This window comes from Panthera pardus, unplaced genomic scaffold (genome assembly GCF_024362965.1).
Source record: "Panthera pardus isolate Hobbes unplaced genomic scaffold, ASM2436296v1 HiC_scaffold_10, whole genome shotgun sequence".
Classification (NCBI taxonomy): Eukaryota; Metazoa; Chordata; class Mammalia; order Carnivora; family Felidae; genus Panthera; species Panthera pardus.
The window spans coordinates 85,986,481-86,000,166 of NW_026526655.1; the positions used below are offsets into that span (position 1 = coordinate 85,986,481).

The following is a 13,686-nucleotide window of genomic DNA, read 5'->3' on the forward strand; positions in this document are numbered from 1 at the left end:
CAAAATGCATCCTAAGTGTGTGGAGGAGTCAGAACAGAAAAGATGGACAAAATGTAAGCAAAGGAAAGTGTGAGCCTGCCAAGAGGTTCCGAGAGCGGACCATAGGGAGGGAAATGAGGACGCGTAGGCGAAGCAGATGCAGCCAAAGGGGTGCAAACTGCGGAGCAGGTACAGGTGGCAGGGAAGGGGCCGGGTACCTGCTGGGGTCCTGAGGCTCCAGCAAGCCAGGAAGAGGGACGGAGACAGGGAAGAGGAACCGGCACAAAAACTGCAGGAGGAAGCCGAGGCCGACCTAGTGAGCAGCGAAGACCTTCCAGAAGAAAAGAGAAGGCGCCAATGCGAGCTTAGAACGATACTGGGGGGTTAGGGAAAGAGTAGGAAAAAGCTGAAGAGGCAGAGAGGGGTGCTGATGAGAGATGGAAAGGGCGCGCAGGGAGGTGGGAAATGAAGCGAAGCCTTCGGGCAGTGGGCAGGTGAGAAGAAGAGCGGGGGCCGTGAGCTGAGGTGGGCCGGTGCGCGCAGGCGGGACGCGCCGCTGACTCAGGGACCCCGAGCCCTCGGCGTCCAAACCGCGCGGGTGGGGGGGGGGGGGGGGGGAGGGAGGGGGGCGGAGCCTTGAGTGCGTGGGCGGGCCAAAGGGCGGGGCCTGCGCCTGACGCGCCTCGAGGCCGCAGCGGCCGCAGGCCGGGAGGGGCGGCGGCAGCGGCGGCGGCCGCGGGGGAGGGGCACGGCGTCAGCGCGTCGCCGGCTGGGCCGCGCCGGTGGCCAGGAGGGAGAGACAAGGAGGAGGAGGAGGAGGAGGTGAGTAGGCTCCGGGCTGGGGAGCCGCGCGGCCCGGCGGGGAGGCGGGGAGCGCGGCCCCTCCCCTTCCCTCCCCGACGCCCGCCTCGCGGGGCCGCGCGGCGCGGAGTTCCCAGAGGGGCAGCGGCGGCGGCGGCGGCGGCGGCGGCGGCGGCGCGAGGAGTTGGGGGTGGGGGGGCGGAGCTGAGGGCCGTGCGGGCGGTGCGCTTCCCGAGCGCACGCGCTGCGCTCCTGGTGCCGTGATCCGCGTCGCGCCCGGAGCGGGGCACACGGGCTGCTGCGTTGCAATCCTGCACGCTGGCCATTTTGTGATTTAATTTTTTTGAGTTCTGCGCTTCGTGCGTGCCAGGTTCCCGCGGCCCGGCGCGCCGCCGCCACCTTCTCGAACGGCAGGCGAGGGGCGGGTGGGGGCGCGTTACATCCCCGCGGGGAGAAGGGAGGCCGGGTTCCCGGGGTTGGCCTGAGTAGGCGGAGGGGCCTCCTGGCAGATCCAGAGGCTGCCGGGCCGGGTCCCTTGCGACGCCCGGCCCCAGGCCTTCCTGAAGGGAACCTTTGCGCCTGGCCCCTCTGTCGCCCTCACTTTCTTGCTTTCGTCAGCCCCTCTCCCTCTCGGCCAGTTGAAACGAAAGACCTCATTCGCCCGTTACCCCTTCCCTCCAGTGAGGATCCGGCGTGTACTTATTTTGATCGGGAGCTGGGCTAAGTGTTCTGGTGGAAAGGTTCTCTTAATCTAAGTCTTGTAAATCCAGCCATGTACTCTACAGCGAAGTTGCAGTGCTCCACAATTTAACCTTTAGGCTCCAGGGAGTGCGCGCGCTTTCTCCCTCCCTCTCGCTCTCTCTGTGTCTCTCTCTCAAATACAACTTTTAGAGTCTTCTGAGAACTGTAAGCATTAGATTATCTTTGAGATAATTCTTAAGTTAGCGCCTTCGGGCAGCTCGATGGGAGGTTCAAAGAGAAGGCTTTACACTTTTTCCTCCACCTGTATCACCGTTTGAAATGGAAAACGTTGACTTGACGGTGATTTTCCACCAAGAGGTGGGTTTCACAATGCAGCCCCCGAGTGCTGTGGCTCACCTTGGTTGTTTGGTGCTACCTCTGAAGTTGATTTTAAAGCCCAATGTAGTGGTCAGATAAAGGAGCTGCTGAAAAGAAGGTCAGAATAATTCAGTAGAGCCATTTTTTTGCATTCTGTTAACCTGTTTAAGTAAGCTAAAGCGTGGCAGGAGTTTCACCTAGGAACCCACGTACCAAGTGCTATGGTGAATTTTAATGCATTCCAGGTCTGATGTGGAATAGATTCTCCTTAGCTCTTTTATTGTATATTTTCCTTAGGATCTTGTATTTAATGAAACAGTTTGAGTATGGAGGGTTGGAGGAGTACGTTTTGAATCATGAGACTTTCTTTGACAAACTTGTAAACTAAATGGCTAAAATATGAACCATGATACTGAGATAAAAATAAGAAACTGAATTTTTGGCATTATCAGTTTGAGAAGTTGACTTCTTTACTCCTGTTTTGAAACCCTGTTGACATTTTAATTTTCTGTACTACTACAGAAGTACAGAATTTTGTTTTTAAGGGACTTTCGCAGTTTAATCCAAACCCATTATTTCACAGGGAGAAATTAAAGTTTCTTGAAGATATTTAACAAGAGTTAAATAGAACTGGTTGGCTTAATGAACTGAAATGAACACTTAAGTATACAGTTTAGACCTCTCTGATGAATACTCTTGTGCCAAAATTTGTTTTGATTATGTTATCTTAAGAAAAGCCTAGTAATTACTAAATTTTCTTTTTTCTTTTTTCCTGTTTTGGGTATATGCCTTAGTTTATGATTTGGACCCATTAGATACAAATGACAAATTATGTATAGTTGGGAAATGTTACATTCCATCAGTTGAAATAGTACTTTCCAGTTTGATTGAAATTAGTAATTATTTTCACTTTAAGAACGTTTGTTCATATTCTTGTTTCAGATAGTCTGTTTCAATTCTAGGAGAGTGGCAGTTCAAGATCCTCATATATAAGACTCTGGTGTATGTAATCTTGATATTGATGAGGAAGAAAGGTGCTATACGCATGTAGTAATTGAATTCCACTTCCCGAGCCAACATCACTTTTCTTGGTGGGCCTCAGATGCAGAGGTCCTGAAGTCCTGGCTAAGGCAGGGTGAATTCTTTGCATCTGCACCACAGTGTTTAGGCATTTAGCAAATACTTTTTGGTAAATACTTGTGTACGCTTTACCTGGTGACCAGGTCGTATTCTTTCTGTGTAAGCCTCGTGTCTAGTGCTTGTGGTCATTTTGGGCTCAGTCAAACTTAAGGGAGCCAAGTGCCTGGAAGTCATGAATCATGATATTGTAAACTTGAAATCATTCCATTTCCATATACGTGCTGAATCAAATATTCTATTAAGTTAAATTCCAGTATTGGAAGAGGTAGCAGGTATCAAATATTTTAGAAAAATTGGGGGGACAAACTTAACATTGAGAATTTTCTTCTTTTAACATATGTTACTCACTGTGAAGTTGGGAAAAAGGAGCATTATTTAAATTTTTTGATAGGTCACCTCAGTAGAGCTGAAGTAATGTGAATTTTCTAGTGAAATTTTCCACTGGAGCAAAGTTTGACAGCCATCTATTGAGTGACCCTCTAATTGTTACCGTAGGCCACATTTTAAAGTTTTGGTTTCACTTTATAAGGATAAACATTTTTCAGCATATAGACCTTTGTAAGGAGCATGACTTTTGGAGTCCAGACTACCTTGGCAGGCTGTCCTGAAATGATGTATTAAACAGTTTCAGGCTGTATTCGATACGGCATTCTGGTGATACAGTAAAAACAAAAGAACAAAAAACCCGAAAAACTCACTGTATTTTCTTTTTTTCTTAGGCTTATCTCTTTCTTTAATAGATCAGAGCAGTGTGTTTTGTTTATTTATAAAAAAAATTTGAGGAAAAGTTTCAAGCATTTCTTTTGGGAAGTACCACCACTCCACCCTTTGAATAGCTTTGGAAAATGAGCAAATGCAAGGTCAGTTCCTTCCAGTGAGTCCTATTTGAATATGTAGAGCCATATAAATAATAGCCTTCACAGGGATAACATTTTTGTACTACGTGTATTGTTTTCTATGACTCTATTACTGAAAACATTTGTATAGTACAGTAGGGCAGTATTAATGTATAGGAAGCAAATCTTTCACATGTATCATTGCTGGTTCTTTTGCTAGTCCCAGTCTGTGTGTTCTATCCACTGCAAGTTCTATCCCTTCGACCCAGTTTTTACATTGGTTTTTAAGACTGAAAATACAGGGGTGCCTGAGTGGCTCAGTCAGTTAAGTGTCTGATTTCCAGTCGGGTCATGATCTCATGGTTCGTGGGTTCAAACCCCACATCAGGCTCTGTGCTGACAGTTCAGATTCTGGAGCCTACTTCGGATTCTGTCTCCCTCTCTCTGCGCATTCTCCACTCGTTCTTTCTCACTTGCTCTCAAAATAATAAATAAACATTAAAAAAAAAGACTTAAAATACATTAAGACCTCCATCCACTTCCAGACGTGTGATCTGGACTTACTCCGGTGCCCTGAGCGTTCATTGTTCACAGAAGTATGGTATCTCACTGTACCGTTGGCATATGTGCAGTTTGACCATGAGATTCTCATTTTTAAAAACACATTACTCATCAAGAGTTTTGAAAGACATAGCATAAACATTTAATGAGGTGTGTGTGAGGCATCTAGAATATTTCAATGTAGGTTTAGGTGGAATTAGGGTATGGATTCATTAATCAGTAAGAATTAGGAAGACTAATCCTTTCCTGCTACACTTTAAGTTCATACTTAAGTCATTTAAATAGATGAGTGTTTTGTTTTTGAGTATTTATTTTTAAAAGTAACCAGAGAAGCAATTCCACAGCCTTTCTTTAGTAAGTGTTAAATTGTCCATAGAGTTGATATGTTTTCTGGTGTTGTTTCTTTTTGTACACCGGATCCCTTGTGGACCTGAAACCTTGCCTTAAGCCTGCTTAAGAACTCTAACCTCTTGGTCATCTGCCTCTCCTTGCTATATCCCCTATTCCTCTCCTGGACTTGGGACCTGTTCTTGTCCACAGGCAGATGGTTGGGGCTCTATTTCAACCGAGGCAGAACTTGCAGAGCCAAGATACTGTGATACTGCCTCTGGGATTTGAACTTACTGGATTGACGCCTTGGATACTGAGGACAGGCTAGCTGAGAGCTGGGCTCTTTGGCTATTACGATTTGGGCCCATTTTGAGGGTCAGCTTTTCATTTGCATCAGGCTCTAGAACACCCTAGACTTCATCCAGTCATTACTTAGATCCCTTTCCTGACTGTATACCTGTTGGATTCTTTGCCTTCTTAGTTGACTCATGTAATAGGTGATTTATATCCCCCATTTTCAGTGGTAGCTATTTTTAAGTATTTGGTAGTCTACCCACGTCTTCTCTCAGTTTTGAACTTTCATTTGACCAAGTAGCTGTTGTATTTTCCCATGGCACATTTGTTTATGATCTGTCTTTCCTTCTAGATTATGTGTACCCCGAGTGTTGAAACTGAATCTGTGCTCTTCCTGGTGGTGTTCTCAGCACTCAGTACAGTGCCTGGCAAATAGCAGGTGATAAATAAATATTGATTAATATAAAATTCATCCTAGCAGGAAGTTTGTTATCAGTATGGGAAATCAGTGTTCGTATAGAAATTTAGAATTCATACAAGAAGTTTAGACATTTCATTACCATCATTAGTACTACAGAATCTGTATATTTTAAATTATAAGCATATCCATATAAAAAATAGCTTGGCAGGGCATTTATTTAAGAAGAAAAGGTGTATAATTTTTGCTATGCATTTTAAGGTGTTGCACGTTTCAGTTTTTCTTGAGTTTGATTAATATGTAATATTTTTTACACATTGAAGTTTTATGGCACTATAAAGAAGTGAGTTTAATGGTCCTCTTTTTGTTCATTAGTAATTGTATACTAAAGAGTAAATTCTCATTAAAAGGCCCTTAAATGCCTGCTCATAAAAAGAGAGACCTCTTTGATTTTGTTCTCCGTACAGTCGTGGTTATTGTTTTGAGGCAGGTCACCAAACTCTTTAGTAGTGTAAACCTTTAAGTTGGTTTCAGAACAGTAGTCAGTCATGTATTGAATACCCAAATTACCATGTCTTCAGACAGTAATGCAAACACTCTGTATTAAAAAGGTAATGACCATAACTTTTTTTGTAGAATTTCTCGTGCTAATTTTTTAAAGAGGACGTTTGAACTAAATTTCCTGTGAAGGCCAACATCTCATACTTTTAATGATAGTGGAGTATACGTGTATGTGTAGAGAGGCGGGGGGGATGGTGTTTTTAGTAGTGGTATTTTTAAGTGGACAGTTTACTAATTATGGTGAGGTAACATTTTACAACTCTAAAAGGAAAACTTCAATTATCTGAATGAAATTAGGTACATGAAATTAATTCAGATAAATGGGGGAATCCTTAGTGTAAATGATGCATGTCAAGAGACATGACCTCAATCTTGTTTTTTTGTTTTTTGTTTTTTTTTTTTTCTATATATGTCAGCTGCTTTTACATTACTAGATTGTGATTTTTTTTGGTGATGGGAGGAGGTAAAGTTTGCTGTGTAGTTTTTTGTTTTTTTCCTTTGCCACAAAGGGAATCCAGAATGTGGTATTCTATGAGAAGTGTAATTGCTCATCTCTCGCCTGTGCTGCCCTGCCCTTTTAGGTGGTATACCACAGCCTTCCATTTTGTCACCTTCCTGTCAAATGTCAAATGTGTTTGTGGAATACACATGCAGTTTGTTTGAGAATACAGTTTGTTTGAAATTAAAGCCACACCCCTCTATCCAATCACAAGATGTTTATCCTTCCCAAAAGCTGAGTTACAAGAAGTTAAGATGAATTGAGCTGGGTAAACCTTAATTCCTTCCCTGTCCCCCATAAGGTTTAATATGAAGCAGTATCTTAAGATGTAGGACCTTAAAATAGAAACAAACACTGGGGCATAACCCCTGGCTTTTATGGATCCTTATTTGAAATGAAAATTTTGCTGATTGATTAGAGTTTAGGAATGCTTTAGGAAACTGATTTCTGCTGCTGTTTATTAAGTGTGCAGCACTCTTGGGCTCCTGGCATCTGAAAGCTATTGTGTAAAGAGTAGACAGCCTCTGTAGCTGTGATGACATTTTTCTCTAGGCATTCTTTTGTTTTGTTTTTGAACAGAGATAGGGTTATCTCAGCTATGGAGATGTGTGTAGAAATTTTACTTCTCTTTTCAACATTACCTGTTGACATTTTACCTAAAGCACCTGCGGACATTTTTTACTTTCATTCTTTATTTTCAGCATGTAGCTGCTTCCTTTTTGCCTCTAGGTCTTTGAGATATAAGATGATTCATATCTTGATTACCTTGGGTAAAGTGGATATGATATCAGCAAGTTCTGTATCCAGACCTTGTGAACAATTCCTAGGTCATTGCCTGAGACCTTCTTAAATATATGCAGGCAGTGTGATTGAAGAGCTTAGGCTTCAGGGTCAGTCGAAACTGATTTTGACCCTGTACCATTTATGAACAGCATATCTTTGGGGAAAGTTAGTTACTTTTCTGGGTTTCAGTTTCCTCAGAATAATCTTACCTGTATTGATTTATTGTCATATACAGATAAGTGTTTAATGGTGTGAGTTAGTTCATCATCTACCTAGATCATTTTAAAAGGAAGTAGGTTTTATTCTATTTGAAGACAGAGATAATCAAATTAGTAAAAATCTTTTCAAATAGAGGTCTTGCTCATTTGAATTTAAAACTATGTAAGATTCTTGCAACAGTCGATCTATGTATATACTCAGGGTACACTGATATGTGACATAGAGAGGTAGAATATGTAGCATACTTTTGAATTAAGACAGACTTGGATTTGTCTAAAGGTGATCTAGCACTTGGGTAACCTTTGGGAAGGGAACTTTACTTTCTTGACTCAGTTTTCATCTGTAAAATGGGTAATAAAAGTGTAAAGAATAATAAAGGGTGAAAAAGGATAATATGTTGTTGTAAAGACTTCAAAGAGGAAGTATGCAAAATACTTAGTAATGCCTGAATCCATAAATACTGATAGTTGTTATTGTGACCTCAGACAAATGACTTCCCCTCTCTCTACTTCAGGTTTCCTCATCTGTAGCATGAGTATATCAGAGAACTAGTAGAATTATTATGAGGATTTAATGAGATAATACATGTAAGTGCTCATTTCATGTTAATTGGTGTTACATTGTTTGGTTTCCAAATGAGTAGGACCAATTTTGAATTAAAATGAAAGAATTTGTACAGATATTTAATATAATTCTTATGTTGCGGGATATTTATTATCAATTTGGGGATGGCAACTTATCATTTATAGCTTTCATTGTTTCCTTAAGACAACAGTTCTCAGACTGTGATATGTAGACCCATGGGGTTGCCGAGAGCCTTTTAGGGGGTCTGTGAGGTTAAAACTTTTTTCATAGTAATACGGACTTCTTGCTGTTCCCATTGCTTTGACATTTGCCTCACTGATACTAAAACGATGGTGGGTAAAACTGTGGGCATCTTAGTAGATATTAAATGGCAGTGGCATCAAACTGTACTAGTAATCATTGTATTCTTTATTACCATGCTTTCCCAGTAAAAAAACAAAACAGAAAAGCCAGTTTCACTGAATAATGTCCTTGATGAAGCAGTAAAAAAAATTTTTATTAAATCTTCATCCCTGAGTACACTTTGTTTTAATACTCTTTGTGATGAGATAGGAAATACGCAAAAAACATTGCTGCTGCGTATGCAGAGTACATTGGTTGGCTCAAGGAAAAACCCTTCTATGATTTTTTTGAGTTTCAAACTGAATTAGTCGTATTTTTCATGAAACATCACTTTTACTTGTAATAATGACTACCAAACTATGATTATTTAGATTTAGATATTTGGCAATCATTTTCTTGAAAATGAACAAAGTAAGCCTGTCACTTGGGGGAAAACAACTGGTAATACTTGTTGCCAATGATAAAATTTGAGGTTTCAAGTGAAAATTAAAATTTCGGAGAACTTGTATCACCTGCTGTGCCCTTCTCAGCTTCCCAGTACTTAAAGACTTTTCTGATGAGATGGGTAATGATATTAATGAATCTGCGTTTTTGCTGTGGTATTAATTAGTTAATTATGTCAAGATTTGGAATATAAACAAATGCAAGGAGCTGATATTTTCAAAGTGATCAGCGTTACAAAATTATTGGTAAAAAGCCCTTATAAAAAGCAAGTAACAGGGATGTCTGGGTGGCTCAGTTAAGTGTCAGACTCTTGATCTCTACTCAGGTCATGATGTCAATATTGGTGAGCTTCATCCCTGCATCGGGCTCTGTTGACAGGTGTAGTCTGCTTGGGATTGTCTGTCTCTGTTTCTCTCTGCCTCTCTCTCTCTCTCTCTGTCAAAAATAAATAAAACATTAAAAAATAAAAGCAAGTAACAGAATACAAAGAGTTTATGTGATAATAGGATCCGTGTTATAGATAACCTTCAAACTCCAGCTTGTCAAGTTTTGGTGTAGTATCAAAGAACATTCATAATTATTTGAAAAGGCAATTCATATTAACGTTAATTCCTTTTTTATTGAAATCAAAACAACATATCACAACAGATTGAACATAGAAGAAGATAGGAGAATTCATCTTCTATTAAATTAGAAAGAAATTTCCTTTTTTTTTAAAGGAAAGTAATTTTTCATAAAGTATGTTGTCATATTACATATGCCATTGAAATTTTAAAATGAATTAATACTTAAACTTTTCTCATTTAATTTCTAATATAGTAAATATTGACAATTCTGCCTCACATTAACAAAAAGTCGAGAATTCTCAATTTTTGAGAACACAAAGGAGTTCTGATACTAAAAAGTTTGAACTGTTCCCTATAGGGAAGGAGACTAGATTCATCAAAAGATTCAAGTTCTGAAGTTTTAATCTTTTGAGTGTTCCTTTGGAATATGGACTATATGCCTCTACTTTATTTTTCTGGATTTGAGGGTATGTTGCTGGACTTCTGGGTTATTCCCCAAGTGGGCAGAGGGTTCCTGTATGTGTTATTGAAGAAGATTTTCCTTTTATTTAAGATTGGTGCTACCTATATGCTACTCAGAATTGAGATAAGGTTAATGGTCATTTCAGTCAGCCTCTTCATTTTTGATACAAACTGTTTTGTTTGTGTTAGAGCTATTCATGCAGGTTTCAGAATTGTTCAGCATGGCAGTCTATTTCAAAGTTGTAGTGAAATTCACTGCTAAAAATAAACTGCCATTTTCTCTGAAGTCTTTACATGAGGCTAATCTGTTCTGCTATAAAGTCTTCCTGACATTTCATAGCTGTTTTCTAGTATAGTCAGTCTACAACTTATTTGTGATTATTTGCAGCAATATAATATAAATTACAGTTGGGTTCTGTGCCATTAATAGTATGGACATAGCTTCATTGTGGACTGTTGGCATGTTTCTTTGGGGAATTATATTCTCACTGGTAGAAGTCAAGCCAAATGCATTTCTCCCATTTTAGTCGGACAGTGGCAGGAACCCCCCGCCCACTTTTCCCTCACTGTAGAAATGGGATTGTTAAAGCTTTGATAGAAGGAAGAGAGACATTCTGAGGCAGTGCTCAAGAAACACAGATACTTTGAGCTCCCCAAGTGAGTAAAGGGTAATTGTTAACACGCTCAGGTGAAGCAGGTGTAGAAACTTTGGGCTAATTGGCAATGATGAAAGGAAAAAGAAGGGATGTTCTGAATGCTGCTTGGGAATGAGATATTCCCTTTTTAGGGCAGTTGCTAAAAAGTAAGAGATGCCTTAACATGGGTAGTTCTAGGTTGGGAAATCCATTTATATAGAATTTTTTTTTGTTGTGCTCTTATATTTGGTTATTGTATAAACTGAGCTCAAGAAACAATGACAAGCCGGTTGGGAAGGTTGAACTCATGGATTTATAGGCCAGAGGTGTGAATGTAAAAGGAAATGAAGTCCAGGGGCATTTATGAACAGGAGGAGTAGTGGAAGCCAGGAAAATGTTGCAGTATGCAGATTGTCCACAGGGGCCCTGAATAAATTCATGTTACAGAGTGGTTGTTAGAGCAGGGGTAGAACTGGCTATCAGCCAGCAGAAATCTGTGATTGACTGCTGTGACTCACAGCCTACTGTCCTAGGATCTCTGGCAGGAAATAGAGAATTTTAAGACTGGTATGCAGTGCAGGAAGCCTGTTATGGAGAATAGTTGACATAACGCAGAAATCCAGAACTAGGAGAACTTAGAGATATGGGAGAGGCCAGTGTTGGAGAGGAATTTCATTTGAAGCTGAGCTCCTTGTCTTCTTCTTGTCCAAGGGCAATGTTGACCCCTTGGATTGAGGCTAGGCTGAGCCAAAGTGGAAAGCAAAGTAACTATAGCTGTCTGCACTGGAGTGACAGGCTTGCCCAGAAATATTTGTTAAACAAATTGATGAAGGTATGGCAAGGGAACAGCTGGGTCATTGAACACAAGTTCTTCATGCAACAGATACCAGGTGTCTTATTTCCTACCTACTCGATATCCTCAGGTCAGGGGTTGGCAGACTTTTTCTTTAAAGCACCAGAGAGTAGATGTATTCATCTTTATGGGTCATGTAGTCTGTGTTGCACCTACTTAAGTTTGCCATTGTAGCATGGAAGCAGCCATAGAGAAGTACATAAATGAATGAGTAGCTATGCTTCCAATAAAATGGAAGGAGACTGAAGTTTGTATTTCATATAATTTCACATGTCACAAAACACTAATCTTTTTTAAAAAACTTGTTTCAACCATTTAAAAATATAAAATCTGTTCTCAGATCATGGCTGTATGAGCATAGGCAGTGGGCTAAATTTTGGCCCATGGGCTCTAGTTTGCCGACCCTTGTTGTAGTCAAAGAAATCACTATCAGTTATGATGCTGAAAGCTTAGCGTTACTGAAGTAGATATTCTCTAGGACAATGCTATTGGTGACACTGTCTTGTTTTATAGGTGACACTGATGATAAAAATCCGTTCAAGAATTTAGATGTGACATCTGCAGCAGGTTCAGATCTCTCAGCTGTAAGACAAACTGGATACTTCGTAAAGATTTTCATCTGTTATGCACAGAGCCAAAATCCGTTACTGAAATTGTCTGGGTGAGCAGCCTGCTGGGTCCAGTGATGACGCACTAGTAGACAAAGAAGTTGAAAAAGAAGGATGGCATATTCTTTGGATGACTGGCAGAGTGTGACGCCAGTATGGCATCAAGCCCTACTATGATTCCAAGGACTTCATGACTAAATAAAAATTGTTTGTTTTTTTTTTTTTGGTGGAGGTAGTCGGAGTAAATTTAATTCTTACTTGGGGAGTGTGTAATGTATTATCATTTCATAATGATACATGGTAATTGCTTTGGTAAACTATGAAGATTCTGTCCATTTACGGAACTTACGTAGTTATCACCTTTTAGTATTGGGTTCTTTTACTTCAAGGGAAATAGAGTAAAGAAAAACATCTACTTAAGCTAAAAAAAATTAACCTAAGAAGGTTAATGTAAAGACTGTCATTATTATAAGAAAGTTTTTGCTTTGGGGCATTCTTGAAATTTTGCTCTCCCCCAGCATGCATAAAATATGTTTCTGTTTGCAAAAAGCTATTGTACCCAGAACTTTCTAAGAAAACGTCCTTTTGCATAGGCTTTTGAACTCCTTAGGGGTAGAAAATCACAGTCTATAATATTAGGGGCATAGAACAGTTGAATTAAAAAATTAATATCTTTAGACCTATTAACTAAATTCATTTAAAATGATTAGTGAACAGATGTGGATTGGAAATAACCCTGTATTTTCTAGAACCATTAAATCACAAGAAAACTGGAACATCAAAGCATTCTCTGAAACAAATCAGTATTTTAATTTGTTAGAGACCCTGCTTTTGGCATGTATCTGTTTATTCCAGTAGTAGAGGATTTGAAAGCAGTGCTACGAAATGAAGTGGGTGGATTCTTAATGTTGAATCCCATTTTTTTTTTTCAGTGAATCTTCAACATTTTTTTCATTTTAGCATTCAACAAAAACTCTGGCATCCCAGAATATAAAACATAGATTCATGCAGCTCATCTACAAACAGAAAAAGATTCCCTCATGACTTACCTTGAAAGCTGTTCAGGGCATATACTATTCAGGGCATATACTGTTTTATTCAAGGCATACACTCTTGAATTTGTCAGTGTGCGACGGCTACTACTGCATGTTTTTGGTCAGAGTGCAGTGCAACCAACAGCCGTCCTGCTAGGAAGAAGATCTGTGGTTGCTGAATAGTCGAAGTTACACACATCTAATTTACAAGTCAGATTAGAGATCGGAATCCTATGATAGCTTTATGTGGAATTGATTTCATTTCATGGTTTTTAAAGCTGTTTTTTCATCGAAGCAATGCCTATAACTGAAAGGTGTGTTGTAGCATTTGAATGCTTTAAACTTCTGAATCTGGAATGAAAGGATGTTCTTATAGATGTTCAGATCCTGGAACTCAGGGATTTTGAAGTAAAATGCTCTTGTCATTCATTTATTGTGCCATAATTAAACTGCCCTGTGTTATTGTCATTAATATTTGGAAAACTTGGCCATTTTCAAATATGAGGCACTTTAGGAAAGACTGTTGTACGTGTGTGTTTGTGTTTAAAGCAGCAAACTACTTTTACCTTATAAATAAGATACATGTAATAAAAATTATGTGGGTTTAACACTGATAACACATTTGAATCAGGAATTCATTGTGGTCTTTTGAAAACCTATGGGGGGAGGGGACAATA

The 13,686-nt window shown here is 40.0% G+C and overlaps 1 protein-coding gene across 16 annotated transcripts in view; it reads left to right on the forward strand.

Moving 5' to 3' along the window:
- Nucleotides 1-671: 671 nt before the first annotated feature.
- The window catches only part of GTDC1 (glycosyltransferase like domain containing 1), a 396,458-nt gene continuing 383,443 nt past the window's right edge, over nucleotides 672-13,686 (forward strand). For 5 of the 16 annotated variants that reach the window (XR_008424608.1, XR_008424609.1, XM_053909103.1 and 2 more), the window contains exons 1-3: nucleotides 680-801; nucleotides 5,353-5,439; nucleotides 11,881-12,028. The gene's annotated coding sequence lies outside the window, so the exon portion shown is untranslated. Of the gene's footprint in view, nucleotides 802-5,352; nucleotides 5,440-11,880; nucleotides 12,029-13,686 lie in introns of all 16 variants that reach the window. The other 11 variants (XM_053909086.1, XM_053909096.1, XM_053909090.1 and 8 more) reach the window with 8 other exon arrangements.